At 44.0% G+C, this 26,461-nt stretch overlaps 1 protein-coding gene and 1 pseudogene across 5 annotated transcripts in view; both read right to left on the bottom strand.

The window, feature by feature from the left end:
* Nucleotides 1-26,461, bottom strand: part of KCNT1 (potassium sodium-activated channel subfamily T member 1) — a 2,308,650-nt gene that overhangs the window by 1,668,632 nt on the left and 613,557 nt on the right. The window lies entirely within an intron of this gene.
* Nucleotides 24,408-24,867, bottom strand: LOC138473558 (histone H3.3A-like; annotated as a pseudogene).

Raw genomic sequence — 26,461 nt, 5'->3', positions numbered from 1 at the left:
CTGGAAGGCAGCAGGTGTGTTGCACAACCCGAAGGGCATCACTTGGTATTCAAAGAGTCCGTATTTGGTGCGGAAGGCCATTTTCCATTCATCGCCTTTTCTGACGCGCACCAGATGGTAAGCCCCTCTTAAATCCAGCTTGGTAAAGATGCAGGCATCTTTCACCTGGTCGAGGAGTTCAGGGATCAGAAGCAGGGGGTAACAATTCTTAACCGTTATCTGATTTAAGGCGCGATAGTCAATACATCTTCTAAGGTCGCCTTCCTTTTTCGGCACGAAGAACAAAGCTGAAGAAGCCGGTGACTTTGATGGGCGAATAAACCCATTGGCAAGATACTGATCCAAATACTGGCGTAAATGAAGATTCTCTGGTTCGGTAAGGGCATAAATCCTACTACAAGGCGGTTGAGCATTGGGTACCAGATCAATTTGACAATCGTATGGCCGGTGAGGTGGTAAGGTGTTGGCCTGTTCTTTTTGAAAAACGTCCTGAAAGTCCTGATACTCAAGTGGTAGTTGTGCTGACACAGAGGTTACTGAGGCTAGACCCACTTGTGGATTTCCGGAATAACAAGTTTGTCTGCAGTTAGGAAAGGTGATACTCTTTGCTCGCCAGTCAATTCGAGGATTATGTGCTTCTAACCAAGGGATCCCCAAGATTACCTGAAATTGTGGAGCCTTGATTACGTCGAACACTATGGTTTCCCTATGAACATCTTGGCCAACCAGTGTCATTTCTGTGGTAGAATGTGTTACCGGCCCAGAGGCAATTTCGGTCCCATCAACCGTGGTAATGACATCTTTGGTGATTTTTGGTCGGAGAGGGAGACCAATCCTGGAAGCCAATTCAAGATCAACATAGGTCCCAATAGTCCCATTGTCGAGATAGGCCTTCATGCCATGTAATCGTTGAGGCTGCTTTGGATCCACGAGGGTCATTGGCATGATGAAATGCGAGGTCAAAGAGTTTGTCTTCACGCTCGGCAAGCGGACCTCTACGCTTGTCGGGCTTGATCGTCTCCCGAATCAGATTTTGGAAGGTTTTGGTCTGTGGCTCCAACCACCTTCTTGGGTGGTTTTACCGGGCAATTTCGTAGAAAGTGTCCAGACTCTCCGCAATAGAGACATAGCTGGTTTTGCCGTCTTCTTTCTCGTTCTTTCTGCGTTAGGGGTGCTTTTACTCCCCCAATTTGCATTGGCTCCGAAGTGTCGGTACTCTTGGGGTTTGCGTGGGTTTTTACCAAAGCCCGAGTTTCAAATCTAGTCCGATCAGTCTTTCTATTCTGGAGTCTGTGATCAAGTTGGATCACTAAATCAATGTATTCCTCACAGAGTTGGGATGGATTCACAATTTGAGCCAGAACGTCTTTTAGCTCTCCACGAAGTCCGCGATGAAACAAGGTGATTCTTTTATTCTCAGGCCACCCAGTTTCCACGATCAGTCTGTTAAATGTGGCGATGTAAAATAGGAGGTCTTGGTTCCCTTGACGCAAAGACAGAAGTTCGTTATCCAAGGCCTCACCCTGGGCGTGCCGGGCAAATAATCTCTCCATACTAGGCTGGAAGCGTTGAAAGTCACGAAGGATAGGATCGTCTTGATTTACCAACGGAATAGACCAATCGGCTGCACAGCCGCTGAGATACGATAAAACAAAAACCACCCTAGTTTGGTCATTAGGGAAGGCCCCAGGTCTACATAAAAAGTGTAAACGACATTGGTTCATGAAAACAGCGTATTTCTTGGGGTCCCCCGCAAAACGTTCAGGTGGGGCCAAAGGCATGTTTTCCGGCAGGTTAATTTGCACCGGGTTAGTGGAAGCCATAGGAGTGGACTCTCTCCCAGAAGCAGGTAATGGCGTTTGTCCAGCCTGATTCTGCAAAAGCTGTTTAGCCAGGTCATCGGTTCATTCTTTGGACAAGATCAGTTCTCTTCGAAGAACGTTGGTTTCTTGGAGGGCGGCGTGAACTTCCGCCCGTAATTCCCCCAATAGTTGGGCCAGTTGGTCTGTTTCGGAAGTCTCCATGGCGCCTGGGTGGGTAATTGTGGGTAGGCTTCGCGTTCTGTAATGCTCACCTGGTTACCACGGAGGCGCGGGCGTGGTTTGGACGGCAGTGGCCTCTTCGAAGGAGATGTTCAGCACCCTGAAGATGGAGTGAGCTGGGTTCCCAAATCGGGTTTGTCTGGCTCGGATGAATACCCTTCTGTGAGCGAAAAGGAAGGGTTAATACTCTGCAGGTTTTGTGTTGATCTCCCGTTCCCCTTCTCACCCTCCTTGCAACCCTTCTGTAATTCCCTATGGAGACTCACCTTAGGGATTGAAAAGGCGAGCTCTCCATCCTGCTTCTGATGCAGGGGCGCGTTGGGATCCAGTTACGTCACTGGATAGTAAGTTCGAGTTCGCTTGTCTGTTCCGGTAAGTACCGTAAATGTTTATGGCAAGCTTGAATATAAACTGTTCCTCTTCTCTTTTGCAGGTAATGGAAGACTCTGGGCTGAGGGCGGTTTCCGTCGAAAACCTGATTTCAGGTGAGTTTTGGTGTAGGCCCACTACTGTCTTTTCCTGTCTCTTTTTCCTTAGGGGCCGGAGTTCGAGAATGCCGAAGAAATGGAGCCGGTACGAAGCAGAAGCTGAGTCCGACCTGTAAGCTGGTGAGTTTAAAATAGTTCGTTTGCTACGGTTCTTGCATTCACTAATATGATGTTTGCTTTTTCCCCATAGGGGCTGGGGTGCTGAAATGCCCAAGGAATGGCATCGACCCGAAGGTAAGAAGAATTAGCTTGGCGGGTAAGTGCTTCTTGGTTATTTTCCCCTTCTCACCTTACTTTCTTCTCTTCGTCTCCCCGTAGGTGCTGGAATGCTGCAGGAGATCCGGATGGGCGTCGCAGAGCCGAAGGCGCCACGTGCAGGTAAGAGAAGTGCGCCGAGATGTATGCGACGCGGTGAGTATTTAAAATGATGTCTTTTTGCAGGAACGTTGGCGCGCTGAATCCGGAATGCAGCTTTAACAGATAAGGTTTGTTTTCACCTGTTTCTTCTTCCCTTTTCTATCCTTAGGTGTTTCCAGGATGCTGGCAGGCGTGGTCGAGGACTGGAGCAGGAGCAGGCACGGTGAGCGTCCAGCTGCTATGAGCAGAACAACGTGAAGCGTGGTTTGCTGTCTGGGCGTGGCTTTAATAGCCTTTCAAGTAGTCCCAGGTATGTATCCTTCCACTGAAGGTATGTATCCTGCCACCAGCCACTCCTGTGTGGTTAAGTAGTTCCTTTTTCATCTGGAAGTTGTAGAATGATCTGCCAGGTAAGGAAATTGCAGCATGGTCTGCCAGGTAAGTTTGCACCAAACACTATTCCTTCCATATCTTGTATGAGCCTGGCGCCGATGGTGCCAGGACTGTTATCCCTTATGAGCCTGACGCCAACGGCGCCAGGACTGAGTCCAAAGAGCCCCTATCTGGGGTGGCTGGGACTTCCCTAGTATACATGTTGCCTGCCTCTGAGGGTGCCGGGCCCTGTCTGGCCCCTTGGAGGTAGGCATCATGACATTCTTACTGTGGCATGATATTTTGTATTGTTCATCTTTGATAAAGAAAGCATGATAAGTGTTATTATGTGGCTAGGCTGGCATTTTGGTGCAACCAGTCTAGCTATTTCTTACTGTCGCATGACATTTTGTATTGGGTATCTTTGATAAAGCAAGCATGATAGGTTTTATTATGTAGCTAGAATGGCATTTTAATGCAGCCAGTTTGGACATATGTTCATACTGTGGCAGGGCATTTTTAATGGTAAAGCCAATTGGAGTATGTTCTAACGTGGGGATACTGCCATATTATGGCAGAACAAGCATGGACATGATTTCTTATAGTATCATTACTAGCATTATGCGTAAAGCAAACATGAATATGTGCTTAAATTGAAATACTGGCATATATTGGTGCAGCCAGCGGGAACATGTTTTTCAACTGGCATATATTGTGGCCAAAAGCAACCTAAAAATGTGTTGGTGAAATGCTCCTCCGCACTGTTGGTGACTTGCATCTATTGGATTTTTTCACACATTACCATATAAAACCAATTGCAAACTGTAATTTTCCCAAATCTTTGCTTCATTTTAAACCAATATTTCAAAAGAATTCTCTGGGTTGGGAGTCCTCTCAACACCTGTTAATTAACTCTGGCTCCCTCGCTACGCTCCGTCACATTGGCATATTTTGGGGAGATATCTACGCCCCGGCAATTAATAAATTCACCAGCCGCCACTGGGGGTGCACAACCAGAAACTGCAAACTGCAAACAATTCTGCAGGGGCAAAGTGAGATTCCTGCAACCATTATTGTATATATAGCTATTATTTAAAGCTAAGCCGGAAGTGATATCTCTTCTGCTAAATACCACCTCAAACTACACATTATTTGATGCTGTGCTGGGAGTGATATCTGCTTGAAGTAAAATAATGCACTCTCTTGCTGATTGCAGGGTCATTTTTGCAACTGCTGAACATGGGTTAACTTTTTAGGATGTTGTAATAAACACTGTCAAGATGAGGACACGGCACAGCGATCTGGCAGTACCTTACCGGGCTCCTTCCGGTATCGTGGCGAATTGCAGTACTGCAGGCAGCGGTCTAGTGTTGCAAGCAGCGACCAACCTTTCCATGGCCACGCCCCTCTACGCACGCAACGCTTATCACGAGACGGCGACGGCAGTTCAGTGCGTTGCTACTCTCCACAGAGTTCTGAGACGCTTCGTGAGTTCGAACACTAACTATTTACTATTTGTTCTTCCCCATACTTAGAATTACCTTTTTAGCTCCTCTGTCCTGATAGGCACTTTAACCCTTGTTCTGGCTTTCGTCCCTATATGTGTTCCTAGCTTTCGGCAGAAGAATCCCTTCCTCACTTCCGAATCCCTCTGCCTGCACTTCAGGGCGGAGACGCCTCCTTTAACCACCAACGCTCACTGAGCAGGTACGTCTCTTCATATTTTTTCCCGCTGCTCTCTCATTGTATAGTGGGGAGAGATCTTGTACCTTCACAGGTATCTCATTCCTTGTTTTCCTTCAGGCAAAAGCTTCATCTCATCTGTCGTGATTATATACTCCGACCCACGTTCGGAGCAGAGCCTTACTCACCATTTTATTCCGAGGGTAAGATTCCTCACGAATATCTTTAGGAAGTCAGTTCAACTCCCTCTGCTACCAGGTTCATATTTTTCTGTTTTGTTCACAGTTTTCTGGTTAGTTCCTACTAACATCCCGGGTCTAAAATCGGGGGACACTCCTTTCCTCACTCGAGGCTTATCTCTGGCTAGTTTTGGGTAAGCCTCCATTTCTTCTTTCTTAAACTCCATTTCTCAGTTTATGAATGTGTTGTGGGTAAATCTTAAATATCCCCTTATATTATTATCCAGTTCCAGTAGTCCTTACTGATTGCACGAAGATCATTTACTACATTGAGAAGTAACATCCCGATCATCTGGAACCTCCCCGGGGAGCAGCTATCTGGACGCCTCGAACCCCAGCAGCTCTTCTCGGCACAGGGTTTTTTCCCCTACGGGGGTTTTCCCTGGAGGGCTCACCCCTGGCCTGGACTTTTTTGTTCCGGCCAGTGGAGGGACTTCTAGGTATTTCCTCATTTTCGCCATAAATCGCAGGGAAAGGACTCAGGTAGGTGTTTTCTGTGTACTTTCTGGCCGTGCTAGAATATTTATGTGACAATTATTACAGTTAGCAACGCCCTGACGAAGAGAATTATTTTGACACGGCTTGAGCGTATCTGGGGAACACCTAGAGGAAGATGGATCAGCAAATCCAGCAGCTTATAGCTGCAGTACAGGCTTTAACTTCAGAAGTTCAGACCCTTAAACAGGAAAACGCTGCGCTGTTACAGAATCAGCAGCAGGCAGCCCAACAAGCTGCCCAGCAACAGGTTGCACAACAGCAGGCAGCTCAGCAGGCTACAAGTGTGAGGATCCCTCAGTGTTCAGAGGTTCCTCCCGGGGCTCTACCAGGAGGAATGTTTGATGGAAATCCTCATCGGGTAAAAGAGTTTCTTGATGCCTGTACTATACAGTTTGCTTTCAAACATGCTTATTTTCAGAATGATAGGGACAGAGTTGGTTATATGATTTCTCAAATGTCAGGACCAGCCCTAGCTTGGGCCACCCCATTGGTAACGTCCAATAATCAAATTCTTGACTCCTATACGGCATTCCGTAACAGCATCCGAACCATGTTCGCTAGGCAGGAAATTAGGGTGGCCTCTCAGGAACACTTGCTAGACATTAAACAAGGGAACCAAGACATACTAACCTATGTCACCCGGTTTAAACAGATGGCTAGCGAGACAACCTGGTCAGACGATGCTCAGGTGACTATTTTTCGTAGAGGTCTGTCAGAGGAGCTAAAAGATGAAGTGTCCAGAGTACCTCGCCCATCATCCTTGGCAGAACTAGTGGCATTGGTTATGCAGTTGGATTACAGAATCCGAGAACGGAACAATGAAAGACGAAGAGGCAGAGTCATGCGCCCGTTTCCTTCTCAGCCCTCATCGGTCACAAACAAATCGAGTTCCGATGAACCTATGCAATTAGGAACCGCTACCCCTCGAGGTCCTTTGTCGATAGAGGAGCGTACCCGGAGAAGAACCAATAACTTGTGCATGTATTGTGGAGCCCATACTCATGTGGTTCAAGATTGTCCCATCGCTCCCCCTAGAAAGTCGGGAAACGCCAGTGCCCGGCCGTAGGAGGAACCACGGTTCGGGAACCCTCTCTAGATTTAGGTTCCTCACATAATTTGCAATGTTCACTTTGTCCCGATTCTTCTCTGACTTATATGTTGGTTCTAAAAGTAACTTTAAGAATCGGCGAAAATTTCCTTCCCGAGATATCAGCATTGGTGGACAGTGGAGCCGCTGGCAATTTTATTGACGACCAATGGGCCAGACAAAGAAACATACCTCGTTCGGCAAAACCCAAGGCTATTCCTGTCGAAAGTGTGGACGGGAGTCCGTTAATTTCCGGCCCAATTATGAGCCAGACGAATCCTTTGTCCATGTCAATATCCTCTCATCATGAAATCATAACTTTGGATATAATCCGTGCCGCCCACTATCCCATCATATTAGGGATACCTTGGTTAAGAAAACATAACCCTTTTATTAACTGGACGGCTGGATCCCTTTTCTTAGGGTCCGAGTTTTGTGTGAGGCATTGTATTGGAGATCCAGGGAAGAACAAAGAAGCTCCTACATTGTCAGTTCTAGAGAGTCCAAGGACCAAGATTGTCAGCTACATTTCAGGTTTACCGAAGGACTACCAAAATTATGCTGACGTCTTTTCTACCTCAGAATATATGCAATTACCACCTCATCGTCGCGATGATTGTGCCATTGAGTTGGTTCCAGCACAACCTCTCCCTTTTGGAAGAATGTATATTCTCTCTAACACCGAGAAAGAAGTACTACGAGAATATCTACACACTCATTTAAAGAACGGGTTGATTACTGAGTCTACATCCCCGGCGGCGGCATCATTATTCTTTATTCCAAAAAGAAATTGTTCAGAGCTCAGACCCTGTATTGACTACCGGGGCCTTAACAAGATCACCATTCCGGACAAATACCCTATGCCTCTAATTCCTGATATATTAGAAGCAGTCCAAGGGGCCAAGATATACACCAAACTTGATTTGAAAGGGGCTTATCATTTAATAAGAATTAGACAAGGGGACGAATGGAAGACTGCTTTCAGGACTCCATTTGGTCACTATCAATATCAGGTGATGCCCTTTGGTCTTTCGAACGCTCCAGCAGTCTTTCAGAGGTTCATGGACCATCTCTTCTCCGACCTTCTACTTCATTCCGTTATCGTCTATCTTGACGATATTTTGGTTTTCTCGGATAATCTTTCAGAACACAAATCTCAGGTCCAGGAAGTCCTTAGCAGACTGCACCGAAACCATTTACACTGCAATATGGAGAAATGCATGTTCCATCAATCACAGGTGACTTATCTGGGGTACATTTTGTCGGCTCAAGGTATTTCAATGGACCCAGAGAAGGTTTCAGCCGTTAAGGATTGGCCAGTACCCACAAACTGTAAGGATATCCAGAGATTCGTGGGATTTTCTAATTTCTACAGACGATTTATTCCAAATTTCTCCTCTCTTACACAACCCATGACTAATTTACTAAAGAAGGGGGTTCAATTTGTCTGGACCAAATCTATTCAAGATTCTTTTGAGGAATTAAAGAATCGGTTTACCACCGTTCCCATTCTGAAGACTCCGAATCAAAAGCAGGGTTTCATCATCGAGACTGATGCCTCCCAACATGCTCTAGGAGCCGTCTTGCTACAACAAGATGATCAGGGCCAAGAACGACCCATCGCATATTTGTCTAAAACATTATCCCCTTCCGAATGGAATTATACTGTCTTGAAAAAGGAACTGTTGGCTATCAAAAGAGCGTTCGAAGAATGGAGGCATCTATTATTAGGGGCCGTCATTCCAGTGGAAGTTAGAACAGACCATCACAACCTGCGTATTTTACAATATGCTCAAACATGCAACAGCAGACAGGCTCGATGGGCTCACTTTTTCTCCCCTTTCCGGATCTCCTTCTCATTTATTCCTGGGAAGTACAATTTGCAAGCGGATGCCTTGTCTAGAAAGGACCCTACTCCCTCGAGCCTCTTCCGTTCAGAACCCATTTTCTCTTGCTCCACGTTGCAGGTAAACAAACCCTTCGATTTTGTATCACGTCTGGAAGAACAATCCGGGCCGGCAGTATTGAAGAAACTTTCCCTAGCCCACCAGAAAACGCTGACCAAAAAGGAGGGTTGTTATTTCCATGGTCTTCAGGTTTACGTACCAACCAAGGTACTACGGAAGGAAGTGTTGAAGTGGTGTCATGATTCCAAGACTTCGGGTCACCGAGGACGGATTACCACCCGAGAATTGATCTCCCGTTATTTCTGGTGGCCAACGATAAGAAGGGATGTTCAACAGTATGTCGATTCTTGTCCTACGTGTCTTCAGACTAAGAGTCCCCGTCAACATCCGGTAGGGACTTTAGTAAAAATGCCATTACCCACAAGACCATGGCAAATCATCTCCACTGATTTTGTGGTCGATCTACCTCCCTCAGGAGGTCATTCGGCCATTATGGTAACCATTGACTCCTTTACTAAATTGGCACACTTCGAGCCACTTAAGGGACTTCCGTCCGCAGCTCAAATGGCCCGGAAGTTTATTGACAAAATCTTTTCCCGGCATGGATTACCGGAAGTCATCATCTCTGATCGAGGGTCACAATACACATCTAAATATTGGAAGCAGATTTGTAAGATCTTAGGAATTACACGAGCTTTAAGTTCGGGGTATCATCCCCAAACCAACGGCCAGACTGAAAGGCTCAACCAGACCTTGGAAGGTTATTTAAGAAACTATATCTCAGCTGCTCTCGATAATTGGTCAGTTATTACCTCTAGCAGAATTTGCATATAATAATTCTTATCATTCCTCACTTAAGACCTCACCATTTTTCTGTTCATATGGATTCCATCCAACCGCATTTCCCAAGACCAAACACTCCGATGTCAAGTTTCCTGATGTTGAACAGCTGATGGGACAGATTCATGATGGTCATCTCGCTGCCTCAAAAGCCCTATCGGAGTCTCAAGAAAGAGTGAAGAAGTTCGCTGATCGCCTCCGGACCCCATCTCCGGTTATCCAAGCCGGTGACTGGGTTTGGTTGTCCTCTCGTTTTCTCCCCAGACATCTTCGGCCTTCAAAGCTTTCACCGAGATTTCTGGGTCCATTTCGTGTTGAGGCAGCAAGGGGCCCAGTCGCCTTCAAATTAAAACTCCCAAGGACCTGGTCCAGAATTCATCCGGTGTTCCATGTCTCCCAATTAAAGCCAGATCTCAGAAGTACTTTTCATCCTAATATTTCGGTACGTCCTCCCCCCTTATTAGGGTACTCAGGTTCGGAATATGAGGTATCAGGAATTAGTGACTCCAGATTTCATCATGGAAAATTACAGTATCTGGTGGATTGGAAAGGGTACTCCCCTTCAGACCGAACTTGGGAATCTGAAAAAACAGTTCATGCCCCCAAACTTGTGCGTCTATTTCATTCAAAACATCCTAACAAACCAGGGGGCGGTACCCTTAGGAGGGGGCATACTGTAATAAACACTGTCAAGATGAGGACACGGCACAGCGATCTGGCAGTACCTTACCGGGCTCCTTCCGGTATCGTGGCGAATTGCAGTACTGCAGGCAGCGGTCTAGTGTTGCAAGCAGCGACCAACCTTTCCATGGCCACGCCCCTCTACGCACGCAACGCTTATCACGAGACGGCGACGGCAGTTCAGTGCGCTGCTACTCTCCACAGAGTTCTGAGACGCTTCGTGAGTTCGAACACTAACTATTTACTATTTGTTCTTCCCCATACTTAGAATTACCTTTTTAGCTCCTCTGTCCTGATAGGCACTTTAACCCTTGTTCTGGCTTTCGTCCCAATATGTGTTCCTAGCTTTCGGCAGAAGAATCCCTTCCTCACTTCCGAATCCCTCTGCCTGCACTTCAGGGCGGAGACGCCTCCTTTAACCACCAACGCTCACTGAGCGGGTACGTCTCTTCATATTTTTTCCCGCTGCTCTCTCATTGTATAGTGGGGAGAGATCTTGTACCTTCACAGGTATCTCATTCCTTGTTTTCCTTCAGGCAAAAGCTTCATCTCATCTGTCGTGAATATATACTCCGACCCACGTTCGGAGCAGAGCCTTACTCACCATTTTATTCCGAGGGTAAGATTCCTCACGAATATCTTTAGGAAGTCAGTTCAACTCCCTCTGCTACCAGGTTCATATTTTTCTGTTTTGTTCACAGTTTTCTGGTTAGTTCCTACTAACATCCCGGGTCTAAAATCGGGGGACACTCCTTTCCTCACTCGAGGCTTATCTCTGGCTAGTTTTGGGTAAGCCTCCATTTCTTCTTTCTTAAACTCCATTTCTCAGTTTATGAATGTGTTGTGGGTAAATCTTAAATATCCCCTTATATTATTATCCAGTTCCAGTAGTCCTTACTGATTGCACGAAGATCATTTACTACATTGAGAAGTAACATCCCGATCATCTGGAACCTCCCCGGGGAGCAGCTATCTGGACGCCTCGAACCCCAGCAGCTCTTCTCGGCACAGGGTTTTTTCCCCTACGGGGGTTTTCCCTGGAGGGCTCACCCCTGGCCTGGACTTTTTCGTTTCGGCCAGTGGAGGGACTTCTAGGTATTTCCTCATTTTCGCCATAAATCGCAGGGAAAGGACTCAGGTAGGTGTTTTCTGTGTACTTTCTGGCCGTGCTAGAATATTTATGTGACAATTATTACAAATGTATATTAACTTGATGCAACACTTGTATTGCATTAAACCTACTCTAAACATGAGTAATGAGACTTTTATTAAGCAGATTGGTACAATATAGATATACTTAAACCAGTTTGTCCTGTGGACCCTTATTTGGTGTGCCACCACCCCGCCCCACCATGTTATGATATGATATGATTGGTTATTTATAACACGCTTAATACCCAGAGGTTTTTAAGCATGGACCCGGGGATCGAACCTGTGTTGTTCTGTGTCGTCTTACTTCCAAGGTGAGCACATTGCCCCTGAGCTATCTTCCCGAGACTCATGTTGTATTTTTGCCCCCCACCGGTTTGCCCCTCCCCTTTAATGACTTCTAGTGACACCACTGGCCATTGGCTTCACTAAAAGCTTAAAGACAAATTTTTTCCTACGATTACAAATATTTGCCATGATTTTAGCAATTCATTGAATGTTAGCGGGGAAATGGTTGAGGTTTTCAGGGCATCAGGAGTTGCATTACAGATTTTGGTCAGAGGTGAAGATCAGAAGTCCACGTTCTCTCTAATTATCTTTTGGAGGACTTCTTTGAATTTTCTATTTTTCTCACAGCGCCTGGTGAGAGCTGGGCATAGTATTGAAATCTAAGGTAAGCAATGGTGTGGGAGCACCTCTACTGAGAACAAACATGGGTCACATACCCTGTTCTATGGAATTTCTATCACTCAGGAAACCCCACGTTTTTTTTAAACTTGGTGTTTCACCCTAAGTAACCCCGGTAATCTGAGCGTGGACCCCTTTCTCACTATGCCTTAGAGAGACTCAGCTTCATCTCATTGAGGAGGCCCAACAAGGCCGAAACACGTGTCCGGGGTTGCTGATGGCACTCTTGTTCAGAGGAAAATTGCCTAGAATTTCGGTTCTGGACTGCCCTTGTGGGTGGAACAAGACTTGTATGCAAATGGATGTCTCCTCTGTAAAGGGTGCAGTTAGCTAAAATGTGGTTGTAGACTCTCCTGAGTGGAAGAACACGGTATCTGATCCATGTTCGTTCTTAGTTGAAGGGCTCCCACACTCTTGTTTAATTTGAAATCTAAAGTAGACCTCATCTTGTCTGAGAGCCATTGAAAGATGGCTGGAGCTTGAGGACCTTTTCTGAAGAGTTTTAGTTTCTTCAACACCAGAAATCTTCTCTTGAAAGATAGCTGCTAATTAGTCTGCTAGCTTTTCAGGTGGACAGCATGAGTCACTACTCACTAGAAGCCTCCGATTGGTTTCTTTCTTCCTGGCAGGCACTAAAGACCAATCAGGTTTTTGGAGGGGCCTCTGAGATGCAGGAGTGGAAATAAGTTGTAATAATGATTCACTCATGTATTGATTGGACAGTATTAGCAACAACTCAGTCATTAAAACACTACAAAAAAAGACAGCATTTGTACTTTTGGAAGGAGAAAATAAAAAGATCCTCAATTAATACAGCAGTACATTAAACTTCATAAAATGGTGAAAGAAACTAAAACATAATAATATTGTCTATCCAAGAAGTATCAAAGAAAGAAAAAAGTCTGGTGCATTACTTTGCTCATTTTAAACCCGATATAATTGAGGCAATCCTGTTAACTCCTTACCTATTCCAATTTTTTCTCACACACCGTGCTCTGCAAAACTATTGAGCCACTGCACATCATAGAACTCCATAAACAGTATCTTATATTGTAGCATCAATTAACGTTATGGGGGTGGCTTGGCTGGTAAAATACTGTTAGTCCGTGGCCTGGTAGAAATGGAACCAGAGCATCGGCGAGCGCTTAGGACCATTACCAAACCCACCCCATATAGCATTGATGAACACTATAAGCATACTCTGCTCCATCTGGATTGTTACGTTTTTTAAAGGGTATCAGGTCCACACTGACAGAGCAAGCCCAATTTCCTTTAAAGAAAAGAAAAAATCAAGATGGCTGCTATGTGCGGAGAAAGGGGCACATTCTGGCTTGGACATGCTTCTAAACATATTCATTGGGTCACACTCAGGTAGGCCAGATGAAAGGCTTCCCCTTCCTTCCTGTTATGCTGATAAAAAATAATGAAATGTCCGACAAGCTCTAGTTTTTCTTGAGGGACAGGTCTCAAAGCCCAAGCTCCACCAATCCAACTCGGGCATATTTCTCAATAGGGCTGATGGGCTCTACTCTGAGGTTAGCTGATGGAAAGGCCTCCTTGTGTAAATGAAAAAAGAAATTGATATAAAGAAAGAAAACACCACCAGAAAAATAGCAGTAGCCCCCAACAAGACCACTTATGCTTTCAAAATGTGGAACTAAATAAAAACAACTCACACAAATCTAAGTGACGATAACCCCTCCTAACCCATGACAGATAACATGGCTTTCCCAGGAACAGCAGCAATGATAGAGAACAACATTAAACAAAAACACAGGTCAGAATCCCCTAGTGACAGCCCACAGCACCAAGGCCAGATTTCTAGTGTTAAACCCCACCACCTTCTCCATCGACCTGGTTAAAATGGTGAGAGCTATGAAAACAACATCTGATCAGTGTCAGCCCTGCACAGCATCTATCTTAAAAGGCAGTATATTGAACCAAACACCAATCTTGGAAGAATTTGCAATCCATGAACATATCAGTGTCCCTCAGAAAAAAGGTTACCTGCCATTCGCACTTCTCAAGTCACCCAGGGAAGGTCCTCGTCTCGGGAGGATAGCTCAGGGGCAACGTGCTTGCTTTGGAAGCAAGACGACACAGAGCAACACAAGTTCAATTCACGGGTCCGCGCTTAGAAACCCCTGGTTATTAAGCGCATTATAAATAACCTATCATATCATAATCACCCCACCAGCGTATTCCCTACTGCCAAAATTCCTTTCATCCCCACTTTAGCCCAGGCATTCTTTACCCGAGTCTGGCTATAATGTGTTTGAGCAACTTGTTAATTAATGGTATGAAGAGGAGTGGGCTGCTGTCTGGAGTTCCTCATAAATAAGCATGTGAGACTCCCCCTTGTCATTTTCTCCCACCAGGGGATCTGTGTTTTCCACTCTTGGCTCAAAACGTTGACAGCCCCCAACCTTACGTCACTTCCTTGCCTTATCCGGGACATTTATTTATTTAGTAATTCATGCATTCATTTCAGCGCACAAATCCTTGAGGCATCTAGGCGCTGGTTACAGAAAGTGCATGGTACATTTTTGGTGAAGTGCAAGAGCACGAGAATGGGTTTACAGACAGCATTGGTGGGTGTACACAGAGTGGCAAAGTCCACGTAATGGTACGGGGGGCTACATCAGGTGTGCAGACAATCAGATAAGACAAAATAGGAGTATGTACTCAGACTCCGTATAGATTAGCCATGATGTAGTGCTCAGAACCCAATAATCTAGGGTGTCATTGTGACCCTTAAGGACTTAATACACTTGATGGCTGGAATCTCCGACCACATCCAACACGTGCCTGCTACCAGTGGGCTCAGAGAGAACACCTAGGGCAGGGTTGCAACTCAACAGAATGAATACATAAAGACAGTTCACGTTTCATTTTAATTACCATGCACAATTCAAAGAAATCATTAAGTCAACTTGAAAGCATATTATTTGTACTAATATAAATCACCCATTACACATATTGTAATCTAAAATACTGTCCCTTGTTCCGACATGTTTTAGAGCACAAACAATTACAAACCCTCCTGAAGAAACATTAAGGTTTCTCATGAGAGAAAATTAATGTCTATTAACTTGTTACAGCAAATAAATATATGCTAACGAAAAGGGAACATGAATATCCACTGATTTGTCAAGAATTCACACTAATGAAACTTGAACTGCAAATTAAAGCATTTATTAATGGAACGTGCACTACAACCAAAAGGATCTAACTAAATGTACAAAGAATTCTAATAAATTAAGGAGAAGAAAAAATTATGAAACTATCAATAAATTAATATTGGAGCGCAAGACTTATGATACTTGATAATTGTATTTATTCATGTTTGAGTCATTGGGCAGCCTCAATGTAAACAAGTATCAAATCTATGCAGCACCATTACAAAATACAGCCAGAAAATGACTAAGAAAACTCACCATTAGTTGTTTAAAGGCTGCAGCACTGCGCAACAGAATTAATATGAACACCAGGCACAAGCAGTTGGCACCTGCTGTAGTGCATTTGAAAGACTGAAAGACTACTTAACCCTAGACATGGCAACACTTAAATCTTGTAAAGGCCAAGAGAAGGTCCCTCATTACGCATCCACATCAGTGGAGAGTCCTGCAACTCTTACAAAGCTCATTTTCTACAAACGTCCTTAGCTTTGCCCTACTATGGTGGCTGCACAGAGATCCACAAGTGTCAGAATGTACCTCACTGAAGTCAGCCCCCCAATTCTTAGTGGCCCTCCAGTCTTGCATTCACAGTATGCCAAGTAGTGCATGATCGCAGTAGAGGCGTAGACAGAGTATGGCCTGAGGGGGCACGGCACACCCAAAATGTGTAAATATCACTCAGTAGCTCTGTATGGACATTTACAGATGTTAGTGTCACTGTTGTGGGCCGAACTTGTTAGACAATCCTGGCTATGCCTTTGGTGGCCCAGGTTCGATCTGTGGCTCCACTGCCGGCACCTGTCTGAGTCGTGGTCTGTCAAGCTCATGCATTCGAAGGCAGACTTCACCCACGCTGCTCCATTGCCACCTCAAGCCCTGGGAGAGTCCCCAAGACAGCAGTGCCCCGGAATTAACGCTTCCTTCCTGCTTCCTCCACTTCTCTCAACGGCTCTGCTTTACCTTTTCTCTTTTTCTGCCAGCCCTTGCTCGACTCAAAGCCCATTATCTTTGTATGCAGCATTCAGGGACGTCATTTCACCTAAATGCCAGTGGTAGCAGAAGTGACATTGCAAGACCCTTGACCTCTGATGACATCACAGGAAGTGATGTTATTTGATCCCACGCTAAAGTGACATCATGGGAAGTGATATAATATGACCTTTCACTCCTTTAATGAGTCTAGCAATTACTGTATAGAATTCTAGAAAGACTAATTATTCTTTCTTATTTAGGGTCACTGCTCAAAGTGTTACACTTGTGGAACCCCTTGTTTTAAAGAGAAAAATGTTTGTAATAGGCCTCAACAAAAATTCTAGCCACTCCTGAAACAAAGAGCCACATGGCACTGGCCACAGCCCAGGAACTTCAATATACATTTTAAAAAAAAGGTTTTTTTAATTATTTTTTAGAGGTATCAAAGGAGACCACAGGGGTAGCAATGAAGACCTCACGGGCCACAGGTGCGACCCCTGGCGACCTTCAAATGATGTCCTTGGCAGCATTCCGGCTGTTCTGTGATTACGGTACAACATTCTGCCTGGAAAGAAGCAGGCACAACAAAGCAAACGCACACTTTCATTTAAAATGAACAATCTTTAAACAGCCCATGGTGTGAGTGTGGCATCTTCTGTTGCCAAGAGATAAGGGGTAGAGAAATAACCCCATCCGAAGCAGGCCCTATTTGGGCCAATGGTTATACGCAGGTCCAAGAGAAAATAGCCGCCACCCAAATATAGAATTAGAGTAAGGTACCCAAGCTTCATCCCGAACACCAGCTGAGCTTCAGATCTGGCGAGGGTACTGCAACCGCCTTCTTGCTCAATTGGGAGTCATATATGAGGAACTTGGTCATAAATGCCCCCTGTATACGCATCCTATTAGGGCTGTCGGAAGCATATCACACAACACTGTACCGACTCTTGCATGCAGCGGTGGGCATTGATGGGTCAGCGACTAGGAGTTGGGTGGACTCTTTCCTCAGAAACCACTAGACCCAAGCAGGATCAGTCAGTCAAACTCTCTGCTAGGAGTGCTTTCCCCGAGGAGTCCCCGCTCCCCCCGTGCTTATATAACACCCACATGAAACCTGCAGCTGACATCCTTGCATTCTTCTCGGCTCCTTTTCAATTATACACAGGAACCGATGAACCTAGACAAAGCTGTAATCAATAACACCATTAAATCCGACCCTGTTAGGATCCGAGCTTGAATGATTGATAGCCTTTTCTGTTTAAACATACACAACTCTGATATCCTATTCACTGTGCTGCCGGATCTGCAGTTCCCTTTCCGACCTCATGGGACCCATGGCAGAATCCTGTTAAACAAGTAATGAACCTGGGGCTGGTGCTTAATGGATATGTAACCTTCCCCAGCACAGATAGAGGATGTGAGTCAGAAATGCGCTTCCCACTTGACCTTCTAGGCACATGTTTCCTACCCTGCACATGAAGCAAGGGGTGCACGTGTTCAGGGTTCTCCTGCTGCTAAGTGCTAAGGTGCACTACTGCTATAGTTTGTGTAAAGCTCAGGAAACAAATTCGTAATCCACTTCTCCATCAAGCCCAGTGTGGGGACTATCAGGCAGCATTAGAATTTCTGTTTAATAAACCCATGCCATTTTTTTCATTGAAACGTAAATATGTTATCCATATCGCCCCCAAATTAGGACATTGGCGCGTGAACATTTGTCATTATAAAGAACATTGCATTTTATGTTTATCTGTAAAAAGTCATGTAATGGTGTGTTTATTTGTAATGGTTAATTTTCGGTATCCAGTGATAAAAGAGAATACAATTACAGAGAATGCTAGAAAAGAGAAATAAAAACAGAGAAAAAAAACAGAACATTTTTAAAAATAGATATGGAGTGGGGCAATGGGTTAAAATGGGTGGGAATGGGGTTAGGTTGGTTTAAGCACATAGAGAAACGGGGGACTTGGTGGGGTGGGGACACCCCCAACAAAAAAAATATATATTTGTTCTCTGTTATGTATTCTCTGTAATCACATAGAACATCATTTTCATGATTGCAATGTTTACTCATAGCTATATGTGGACAAATATTTGTTTGTGTAGGCAGACTTGAACTCTGCGGCTGCAGGAAGGAGAGAACCAGAAGACAGGACTTCTCTGTCCATGACCCGCGACACTGAAGCCTCCTCCCAGTCAACATCAAACTCGACCCCTCGCTTCTACATTTCAGGAAGGCGCTAAAGACCCTCCTCTTCAAGGACCGGTTCCTCCCTATCACCTTGGAACACACACCCTTCACTCTTCTGATGCCCTCTGTTTCCTCCCCTGGTTGCTTGAAGATCCCTTGCTGCCGATTGCCCACCTCTAGTGTTGTGAGATCCCCATTCCCTTGTATCTCTCCTTCCTTCACAGTGTCCTTCCCCAAAGATTATAGAGGCGATCTATAGCTTGGTCTGTTCTCAATAAATACAATGCATATATTAATGATAATAATAATAATGATAATAATAATAAGTTCAGTGTGAATATGCTCATTGCTTGAACTGCAGCTGTAGGTTACAGTTAAATCTTTTTATTCATGTGATCTTAACCTTTGTTATGTTGGTTTGCATCTTTCCAGACTAATAGAATAAAGTGTCAGCATGTAGCATTATAACAAATATGGTACTTTTATTTATTTAGGGCTTGGAAATGACACTGTATACATGCATTTTGTTATATTTCATATGTTGTTATATATGTACATGTTATGATCATATTGTATTGTTTTCTTGATGTATATTATTAATGTGCAATTTTTGAAGCACGTTGGTCCAAAGTCGATGTTAATGACTGGAAGTAGTTTGCACCTGGGCCTTCCAAAAGCAAGGCACACCCACTCCAGATCCCCGCCCCCACCACCCCTCTCCTCCTATTAACAAGGTAGCAAGATTAATGCTGGGTCTTAAACTGCAAGATCATGATTCCCCTGGGATCAGAGCCTGACTGAGGCTACCAGCAAAGCACAATGACTATGAAGATGTTATGTATCATTCATCAGGCTGATTGGGGAAATAGACCCTCATACCTGATTGGAGGAATAAGAAATACCAACCATTCTAGAACCTATGATCTGCTTCCGAGACAAAACTCTCCTCCAACTAATAGAGACGAATTTGCCACAGAGGTGCCGCCCTGGCTGTCTCGGTTACATGTGATTTAATCGAATATCAAAACAACCAATGAAATTTCAACCAATACAAAACAATACCAAAATAGCAAATGTCTTTTTTGTTGTTTTGGGGCGTTCTCTACCCCAAAGCCCCCCCTTTTTTTTACGAATACTTCCCACCACCTCCAAAACCACTATTCCCCCTCCGAACCCCATTTCTATTTTTTTCCCAAATTAGTTATTTTCGTTTTTGTTGTTTTTGTATTCGTTGTAATTTCCTTAGTTATTTTATATTCGATATAATCACTGCATACCGGCTGTCTCAGCACCTGAACTTTGTAGCAATTTCTTCCTGACACTGCATAACAAGGAGTATTAAAAAATAAAAGAAGATCCTAATATGAATGCCCAAATGTCCTTTTTACATCGGAAGTGAATCGCAGGAGCTTCCTGCCAGATATAACACAGACCTACTATCCCGACACTGTACCACTTGCGAAGGCTGAAACAGTATTCGTATTACTGTGATTGTTTATGATGTTTACATCTGTGTAACCTGTTTAATTTTGTATTATGTGCGAACGTCTTACAATAAAACCGTACCTATATCTCAATAGGACAGACAGAATAAAAGAAGTATAACCTCTAAAACATCAAAATCACCAAACGCGTAGTGCCAGCATAATCACACTATTAATATTGCATCAATATGTCATGTCTTTCATACAAATAGAACATTTCACATCCTAATATATACATTAAACCTAAAATAATTCAATAAACATCAATTCAATCTATAATTCATTTAATTAAATAGCTGAAAAGATGTAATCAACACACCATAAACGGCAAATGATAAGGACATTTTTGACCCAATCATAATCCTTTTCCAGAAGTGGTCACAGTTAGAATTTCGCGGGTGGGTTTCCAGTGATTGTTTCAACAGGAATTCTGCCAACAAAAAAGAATCAAATGATCTGGGGCCGTTAAAATGGGTGGGGAAGGGCCTGGGGTAGGGTGATTAGTGTAGAGCAAGGGGAGATTTTGGGGGGAACCCCCCCAAATTAAAAAACAAAATTAGTACTTTTTTCGGCAGAATTCAGGCGAAGTAGGGTACTTTGGCAAAATTCCTGTTGAAAAAATAACATAGAACCTGCTGGTTGTTTAAAAATCTATTGAAATACTTGTGTCTTTTTTTAAGTCTAGCTGAACAGATTGTGAGCATGTGTGCTATGGTCTCTATGGCCTCTAGTTGGTCTAGTTGGTCTGCAACACTGCAGAACCTACACCCTCTCAATGATTTTTCCAGACCCTTGCGGGCAACCAGAATTTGCATGGTGTACATAAGATTAAACCTTTATCTCTGGAGTGGGGCCTCCATTTGGCACATGGAAATTTAATAATAATGATTGCTCTACGTCATATATGCTTTTTTTCCCTTGAAAGAATCCCTTAAAAAAGGCTGGAATTTGCAACTGCTTGTCTTGTACAGCACAAATCGGGCTCTCTAACGCCTTTTTCCCTAATTGCAATATACTTTCCTGGGAGTCAACAGTGTGGTCCCATTGTTGTAGAGTTGCTTTACATTTTTCCAAACAGTTTACTCAGATTAGAAATATCTTCTAATTTCAGCAGGAGGTTACTGCACACCGATCGTTCACGTGGAATATGAAACATAAAGGTATGGGCAAGGGACGTCCAACTCATCCTCGCTGCGATCGACAGCAGTCCAAATGACCATCTGATCCCAGAGGCGGCGAAACAGGAATCCCTCAAACCCTTCTTCACAGTCTTCCTTCGATCGCTTCCCATTCGTTATCATGAACCTCAAAAGGATCAGTGTCATACAACAGTGCCCGAATCACATCCATCTTATAGTATGTTACTACTAGCAGCCAAGAGAAGTTCCCGTATTTCGAGTTGAGGCTTTTCATCTGCACAGCACAGTGTTTGGTTTGTTTTTTCAGGCTCTCCATAGGTAATTGGAGCTTGACCCATTATATATTGAGAACCCCAAATACGTGTAGTTTTCTACCACATCCAACTTGCTGCCTTTGATTTTCCAAGTCTAGGGCATCTTTTTAGCACTTTTGCGGCACAGCATTATTTTGGTCTTTGTTGCCTTCATTGATACATCACGTGGCTCCACATATCTAGTCAGAGTATCTAGCGAACATTGTAGACCAAGAGGGGTTTGGTCAAGAATGAGCACATCTCCTGCATATGCAAGATAATGCATGTGCATTGTACCTAATCAAGGAGGAAAGGCATTGGCCCCTGCATGTAAGCCTGTAAATTGACTAGCTGCAAATTAAAAAGGGTGGGGGCCAAATCACAGCACTGACGTACCTCCCTGTTGGTATTAGTAGCTCTAGACAGAGATGCCATGGTGTCAGGCTTGGACCCCACTTTTGAGCCTGTAGGTTGGGTTATAAGTATCTCTCATAGATTTCCCGTAATTCCCTACCTTTGTAACTTTTTCCAGAGGATATTCCTATTTACATTGTTGAAGGCGGAAGAGAGATCCACAGAGCACATATCAATTGGTCCCCAATCCTTTCTGGCCACTTTCTGTAAAAGGGACAGCATAAAGCCGTTTCCCAAAGTTCCTAGCTCTTTCTGAAAGCTGGACTGAATAACATCTATTTGGCCTGACTTGTTCGTCGAAATATTTAATTGTCTCAGGATTAGGCTGGAAAACATTTTTCTGCATGAATCTAAAAGAGGGATAGGGCGATAATTGGTTGGTAATAACCAGTCTCCCTTTTTGAAAATTGGGACGATTATTACAATTTTCCAATATGCCGGCACTGCTTTTGGCTCCAAAATATCTTTAAATAATAGCAAGAGAATGTCCCTCCCCTTAAACTTGTGTTTGCCTTTAAAACAAGGTTCGGGATGCCATCGGGACCTGCGGCTCTGGAGGACATTGCAGCCACATTAGAGAATAGATATCTTCCTTATCCATCTTTACATAGAAAAATAATCCAGTCTTAACAGCTTAGGAGCTATCCAATAGGTATCAGCAGTAAATTCTGGGTTAGCTGCAAACTGGGAACTGCGTCTTGAGACTGGCCAGGGCTTCGAATAACTTGAATACTAATTGAAGTACTGAGTTGAGCTTAGTCCATGTATTATGTCGAACAATAATTTTTTGTTTGTAGCACAAGACTAGTAGATAAATGCTGAAATGATTCAGGCAGACTGTAGTAGATAATAGTTCTTTTAATTTCCAAAATGGTGAAGAAATTAAAGTAAATAACCAAACCCACGACCCCCTTTAATTAACACACATCACCAATTGGTTCTATTGCAGGATTGGTTCAGGAAAAAATATGAATATCAGCCTTTGGCCCTTGCTACTCTACCTCTTACTGCCTATCCACCAATGACACTAGTAAGTATCATTTTCACCATCTAAAGTAGAATCGTTGATTGCATAAACCATAGTGGCCCCACAACAATAATTAATCTTCTATTTTAGGTTGTCCACAGACAACACTAAGGACAACATTCAATTACCTCCAAACACTGCAAAAGAGGTTTTTTGAACACACTACTTTTGTTTATGTTGTTACTGTGCCTGCTGAAGAACTGCCCATACCACAAGGGCAGGGAAACACGTGTCGAGGTTCAGACAAACCAGAGGTTCAGGCAAATCTTTAATCAGTGAAATCAACTGACCGTTTGATGTTCTAAAGAAATTTCAGTGCATACAACTGGAAAGACCATGTACTCTTGATGGAATTGACCTTGGTTATTTACTGTAAGTTATTCACCATTTTCTTCCGAATCGCCCTCTCTTCTAGGTCACCATCACAGTACAATTTAGATCCCCTCTTATGATGACATTTATACCTCTGTACTCCCCGTACCACATATGAATGAATCTTGCCACCGCTTCAACTAAGCAAGCGGTAGGGAAAGAAGACAGGAGTTGGGAAAAGGCCATGGTCATGCATTGGAGCCAGGCTACCTTAGAAGACTGGCAGGGGTGTGAACTGCCCTTGATGTTTGGCGGTGTATGCTTCCGGGTGCACTTTCCTGCAATTGTGCTCTTTACTGGGGAAACGCGTGCATAGCCACAGTTAGAAGGCAAGCATTGACAATACCAACAATGTTGGCTTGTGAATAGCTAAACATTGTTTTTTGTTCAACAAATTCACCGGACTAAGAAGCATGTGTTTTTTTTTCCAAATGTATGGACTGTCTTGAGGATCTTGGTTACATTTCCACAATGAGAATGTGCATGAGAATGATGTTAATTACAGTGATTGAAAAAAAATATATGTATATTGTTATCTACTTCCCTGTGTCGACATTACTTTTAAGTACTCTAATTACAAATTACAAAAGCACATTCTGTTTATGTTGCAATTACTTTATAATGCCGGGGCAAGGACTGCAGTGTGGAGGTGGGAGCTGCATTCTAGTGTTTCACCGCCCGCGTGCTGTGTGTATTGTTCTGCTTCTTCAGAGTGCCATTGTGGAATGTGTGGCTTGAAATGTGTGAAGAATGGAAGTTGGGGGAAGATAGCTCGGCTGATCAGAGACCTGGCGTGTTCACTGTTATTGGCTTAGTCCTTTTGCTGGAGTGTGGGATGCATTGGCTCCCCCTAGGGAGCGGTGGCTGACATTGTTGTGCCGCTTTGCTCGTTTCAAGGGAACAGGTTGCTTTCAGATTGAAATGTTGCTTGCTTGCATTTGCAGGTTACTTTTAAATTGAAATGTTGCTTGCTTGCATGCTTGCATTCGCAGGTTGCTTTCAGATTGAAATGTTGCTTGCTTGCATTCGCAGATTGCTTTCAGATTGAAATGTTGCTTGCTTGCATTCGCAGTTTGCTTTCAGATTGAAATGTTGCTTGCTTGCATTCGCAGATTGCTTTTAAATTGAAATGTTGCTTGCTTGCATGCTTGCATTCGCAGGTTGCTTTCAGATTGAAATGTTGCTTGCTTGCATTCGCAGTTTGCTTTCAGATTGAAATGTTGCTTGCTTGCATTCGCAGATTGCTTTCAGATTGAAATGTTGCTTGCTTGCAATCTCATATCAAAAACAAAATCACAGGCAAGTATTTACAGTTCAGTACAAAATGACTTGATCAAGTTAAAGGTCCAAAACAAACTCCCCAAACGTTTAGGCAGGCTCTCCTCGAATTCTTCTTGCCACTGAATGTCCTTTGGCATGATGGTAACTCTTTTGGCAAGGATAATGTTTTCAAACAAACCAACAAGGTATGCCTCCCTCGCTTCCTGCAGAGCCCCAATAGCTGCGCTCTGTAACCGCAGATCTGTTTTGAAGTCCTGGGCTAGCTCCCTCACTAAACGCTGAAATGGCAGTTTGCGGATCAACAATTCAGTTGACTTTTGGTATCTTCGGATCTCTCTTAAAGCAACTGTACCGGGCCTATATCGGTGAGGTTTCTTTACACCGCCCGTAGAGGGTGCACTCTTCCTGGCCGTCTTTGTTGCCAACTGCTTCCTAGGTGCCTTTCCTCGAGTGGATTTACGTGCAGTCTGTTTGGTTCGGGCCATTGCATAAAACCGATGTATAACGTTGATGTCCCCTCCAACAAATCCACAGAATTCTCATATTGCTTTTCCGATTCCCCTTCTGAACTGTTTGTCTTCACTTTGTCTAATGCATTGGAAATCCTTCTTGATTTAGGATGGTCAGTGCATTTAGTGCGAGGTGTTATCCCGGGGGTAACGCTATCGATGTGACACGTGGCCTCGCAGTTCAATTTAACAGCAGATATAATTTTCCCTGCAGGTACTTCATGCTACAAAAATATTCCAGGATATCGAATCTTGTATCTGAGTTATGATTATATCAGTCGTTCATCAAAAAACAAGCGCATGTGAGGAGAGGCGGCACGATGCCTGTGGGAGCTGCAACGATATCTTTCCCGCTTGACTATGTTATGCTATAGTGCCTCAATACACCTGCAAAAAATCTGAAGAGATTATAAGTGACGATAACCCCTCCTAACCCATGACAGATAACATGGCTTTCCCAGGAACAGCAGCAATGATAGAGAACAACATTAAACAAAAACACAGGTCAGCATCCCCGAGTGACAGACCACAGCACCAAGGCCAGATTTCTGGTGTTAAACCCCACCACCTTCTCCTTCGACCGGGTTAAAATGGTGAGAGCTATGAAAACAACATCTGATCAGTGTCAGCCCTGCACAGCATCTATCATAAAAGGCAGTATATTGAACCAAGCACCAATCTTAGAAGAATTTGCAATCCATGAACAAATCAGTGTCCCACAGAAAAAAAACAACTGTCACTCGCATTTCTCAAGCCACACAAGGAAGGCCCTAGTCTCAGGAGAATAGCTCAGGGGAAACGTGCTCGTCTTCGAAGCAAGACGACACAGAGCAACACAGGTTCGATCCACGGGTCTGCGTGTAGAAACCCCGGGGTATTAAGCACGTTATAAATATCATAGCATAATCACTCCACCAATATGTCCCCTACTGCCAATATTCCTTTCATCCCCACTTTGGCCCAGGCATTGTTTGCCGGGTCTGGCTATAATGTGTTTGAGCAACATGTTGATTAATGGTATGAACAGGAGTGGGCTGCTGTCTGGAGTGCCTTAAAAAATAAGTATATGAGCCCCCCATATAATTTTCTCCCACCAGGGTATCTCTGTTTTCCTCTTTTGGCCCACAACTGTGACAACGCACAAATCCCTGAAGCATCTAGGCGCTGGTTACAAAAAGTACATGTTACATTTTTAGTGAAGTGCAAGTGCACGAGAATGGGTTACAGACAGAATTGGTGGGAGCACGCAGAGTGGCAAAGCCCCACATCATGGTACGGGGGCTACATCAGGCATGCAGACAATCATATAAGACAAAATAGGTATATGATCTCAGACTCAGTATAGATTAGACATGACGATGTAGTGCTCAGAACCCAATAATCGAGGGTGTCATTGTGACCCTTAAGGACTTAATGCACTTGATGTGAGGAATCTCTGACCACATCCAACACGTGCCCGCTACTAGTGGGTTCAGAGAGAGCACCTGGGACAGGGCTGAAACTCAACAGAGTTAATAGTAACACCAGGCACAAGCAGTTGGCACCTGCTATAGTGATTGTGAAAGACTGA

The sequence above is a fragment of the Ambystoma mexicanum genome, chromosome 8, assembly GCF_040938575.1.
Source record: "Ambystoma mexicanum isolate Mex_15411 chromosome 8, UKY_AmexF1_1, whole genome shotgun sequence".
NCBI lineage: Eukaryota > Metazoa > Chordata > Amphibia > Caudata > Ambystomatidae > Ambystoma > Ambystoma mexicanum.
Note: the sequence above shows the minus strand (reverse complement) of the source record. Positions and strands in the feature narration are given on the sequence as shown.